Here is a 4535-nt window from a genome sequence, read left to right on the forward strand (position 1 = left end):
GTGCTTCCGGTGACGACCGGTCAATCGGATTTGACTGTACATCGCTCTTGTCGCATTCGCGTTGCAGCCCGGCACGCTGGACCCTCCACGTCAATCACCGAATGGAACGCGCTTCGTCTTGTGGGACCGCAGTTGAGAGCAAACCGACGTCCCTCCCCGTCCCCCGCCCGCGTCATTTATTATACCACCACTCCCTTCGTTTTATGCAGAGTAAATAAAAACAGAGGGAGTATACTACAGATGAGGATCCCCTGACATGGCCGAACCCATTGAGTAACTGACATGCGGGGCCTAGCAAGCATGGGGTCCGCCAGTAAGTGACCGAAAGGGAGGGTAAGGCAGGGATACCTACGTCAGAGGATCCACTTCCACTATACTACTTTGACCAAATGTTAGAGTAATAATATATGACATGCAACTTACACAAATGTTAGAGTAATAATATATTACATGCAACTTACACAAAGCATATAGGGTCTAATGCATTTTTCGAGGCTAACTTTGACCAAATGTTAGAGTAATAATATATGACATGCAACTTACACAAAGCATACGGTCAAATTCGTATGTGAAAGGAGTTTCCAATGATATAATTTTCAGATTATACATCTCATGTAATATTAATCTTGTCAATAGTCAAATTGGAAACCATCTCGAGTACAAATCTAGGAGTACATACGAATCTAACAATATTGATTGGGCGTTGTTGAATGTTGATACCTTTTTGATCAAAGTAGAGATACTTTGACTACACATAAATCTTATATGTAAACTAGAAAGGATAGGAGGGAGTATATTTTACTTTCAAAAACGAAACGAACATTGAATACCCTTTATATATGATTTGCGGATGCTATGATCACCGGTTCAAAATTTTGAATCCGCCTTACGTATCACGTGCCCCACTCGTTCCCTCTCGATTTCATCTCGTGGTCCGGAGATCTATTGAAAGAGGACTAGGGTGGGTACATGCGAATGATACTCGGCGGAATGTTCAAATGAGGCATGCGGGAGGATGGACTCGACTGGAGGGCGACATGATCGATGGAGAAGAAGGTTGGAGAGGAATGAGAAATAAGCAAACGCCACATGATTGTACTTGAACGGCTCAAATAAACAACAAGTTGTCTCGCTTGGCCTACATAGTGAAAGGCCTAATGCACAACGCGGAGCACTGACGCTCGAATATGGCCGGGAAAACAGGGAAACCGACATGTGAGGCACACCCGTCGGGACGACGTAACGCGGACTAGTCCAATGGAGGAGCTGGCCCACGACCTCCTCGCCACTGACAACCTTTCATGTGGGTCATTGGGGCCAACAACGGGGCGCAGCTCCAGCACCTCCTCTGGACACAGCGAAAGCGGTGAGCGACACGCTCATATCGTCGTTAGACACAGTCAGTTTGAGTGTGCCGAGGGTGGTGTTTGGTTTGTGCCCAAGGTTTCCCCATCAAAGCATTGTGTAGCCAAAATTTTGGTTGACGTATTGGTTGCCCATGATTTGGCCGACATTGGCAAGAAAAATGAACTAGAGTTGGCTAGAGTTCATTGGCATGCCAAAGAAATGGCAACCATCCAAACAAACACCAATCTTGGGGTCATGACCAAAATTTTGGTTGAGGTATTGGTTGCCCATAATTTGGCCGACATTGGCAAGAAAAATGAACTAGAGTTGGCTAGAGTTCATTGGCATGCCAAAAAATGGCAACCATCCAAACAAAGACCAATCTTTGGGTCATGACCAAAATTTTGGTAAGGTGCACTTTGGCCACAATCCAAACACACCCCAACACCCGGCTCGTCGAGGATGCACGGGGCGCCGCGATGCGTCCGCAGAGTGGTGTAGCGCAGCCAACTACATCCTCTGAACCTAAGACCATGCCGGGTCGTCTTGCTTTTTCAATGACATGCGGGGATCGCATGCGAGCAAAGGGCATCTCCAACGTTGCCACGGCCACAACTGACTACCCTGGCACACCAAAACCCTCGTCCCTCGCGCCGTCGCGCGGTGCGTTCCTAGCCGGCGCCAGCTACCCGCATTCATGCCCTCCGTTCGTATGTCGACGTTAAAAGGCTCGGTACCCGAGGAACCAACTCCGGCAAATTAATGACGCACCTGGACGCTTGGCCTCACCGGAATGCGCTACTTAAAGCAGAAACACCCAGCTAACCTCCACACTATAGCGCATCATCCTCCTACCTGGCACCACATCCGCCATGACCGCAAGTGCGAACGCTCTGTGGGAGAGCTTGTCTTCGTGGATGAAGCTCGAGGTCGCCGCCCTCACTCAAGTCGCCTCTCGCGACGCAATAGCGGCGTAGCCGAACGCGGACATGACCGCACAAGCGGTGGCCACGCTGGTGGCCTACAACGGGAGCACCGTCAGCCACACTTCCTACTTGCCGCCGTCCAACGTCCGGCACCGCCGAAGCCGGGCACTCCTCCGAGGATGAGTAGGGCATGGGAGGCGGCAGGGCATGGTGTGCCAACTGGCCGGTCTGTATCCCATGTTCTACTCTTCCTCGCCGGAGACCGCACCTTCACTTCACGGGTCTTGAACCCCGCCCCCATACATAGAGATCGCAGATGGAGGACGTCGGTCACCGTAGAATAAGTTTAGGGTCAGGTTTCTTTTATTTTTTGATCCTATAAAAGTTCAAAATGGAATGAAAATCTGTCGTGTTTGCATTAATCTCGGCCAGTGTATATGAACTTTCACAATAATATACATATTGTAGGAGTACTAGCAAGATGCCCGTGCGTTGCACGGAAGATCAAGATCTTATGGGAGAAAAGGATGAACGAGGGAAAGCCTTATCTGCAAATGTGGAGAGGAGTGCGGGTAAATTGTCATAGTTTCCTTCCTATCCGTTAGATATAGATCGGACGGCCTATATTGCAGGATGACAGGCACACCATCATCACCAACTCTGCTTTTTATTGAACTGAGACAAATCTAACATGCGAAGTAAAATAAACACATAGGGTCTATACATACACAAATTATCTTAGGCACTCCAATAGTACCTCCACTACACATTCACGCATTTCACATCTTTCTACATCTACGGGAACCTACGAAAGGGTTAACGTAAATTGCCTCTCTCTCTCCTCCCCTGATTTTCATGGTGGTGGGCCCCTCCCTCCCCCCAATCTACAATCAATAGCTCACACGTTTCACATTACGTTAATTACGTAGCTGGGATTACGTAGGTGTAGCATTACTCGTCCTAAAAACCCAACTAAGCCAATCTCCCAGCATATCACGCGGGAAAAGACCCGGCCGCGCCCTTTTAGTCGGTATTACCAGATTACTAGTAGTAGTATCGATGGATCGCGTGAAGCAACAAAAAAATTGAGGGGGCGAAGCACCTAGTTTAAAAGGAAAAAAGGCGGTACACTGACAGCACTCCTGTCGCGGTCGCATTGCACCCCACACACGTTCGGTCCTACACACGGCTCATGCAAACGGAACGCGCTTCGGCTTGCCTCTTCACTGACACATGGGACTGCATTTGGAGAAACCGACCATGCGCCAAACTCCCCCCGCCCACCGCGCGAAAATCCTCCCCCTCCACACCCAAAAATTCCCCCCAAATCCGATTCAACCGCCCTTCGGCCAACTAGCCAATAATATTCCCCAAACCCCGCTCCCCCCCTGTCCCCCTCCACTCCATTCGCTCTACCAAAGCCACCCTCCCCGCCGCGCCGATACCCGCGGTTCGGCGATCCTCTCGCTCCCATAGTACGCTCTCGTAGACTGTCATCCTCTAGCCGCGCCGCCACCTCTGGCTACGTTCTTGTGGAGGCGCACGGCAGTCAGCGCCGCCACCGCTGGCGACGTTCGTGTGGAGACGCACGGCGGTCAGCTTCTCCCATGGTACGCGCATTCTAGACTGAGGCCCCGTTCATGTCGGTGTAGCGTTGAATGTTAGCTGATAGACGCTGTTAATCTCACTATTTGCCGAAGTAGTTTACTGTCAATATGCTCTGCTTAAGAAGCTTCCTTGCCCTGTTCTGCACTCAATCTGCTTAGGTGAGATGGCATGCCAAGGCCGATTAGTTGCTAAAATATCCTGCCATATATTTATTGTGGCGTAGATTGCCATGGTCTAGTAGCCAATCTGTTAGGTGAAATAGCTCTACACCGTTTTATACTCGATCTTTGTTGCTGTAATGGCCTTTGATAGTTTGATGGCTGTGTGCTCGGCCTCATTGACTGCTGAAACAGCCTGCCATAATTTAGCACTCAAATCTGTTTGCTGAATTAGCTTCACATATATTTCGTTACTTAGATCTGCTCGTCCAAATATCTTGCCATATATTTAGACATCGACCTAGGTATTGTTTTGGGACTTCATAAAAAAGCATATATGTTTTTCCTGTAATATCTTGTAGAAGAACTAATTTGTATGTCTAAGAGATGGACATGACTTGGATAACTTCTGTTCGAAGATTCTCTGCTACATATGTCGAGGGGGTTGAAAACTTCATGAACTTTATCAGAGCTGAGTACAGTGGTCCGAAATCAG

The sequence above is a fragment of the Triticum dicoccoides genome, chromosome 1B (genome assembly GCF_002162155.2).
Source record: "Triticum dicoccoides isolate Atlit2015 ecotype Zavitan chromosome 1B, WEW_v2.0, whole genome shotgun sequence".
Taxonomy (NCBI): Eukaryota; Viridiplantae; Streptophyta; class Magnoliopsida; order Poales; family Poaceae; genus Triticum; species Triticum dicoccoides.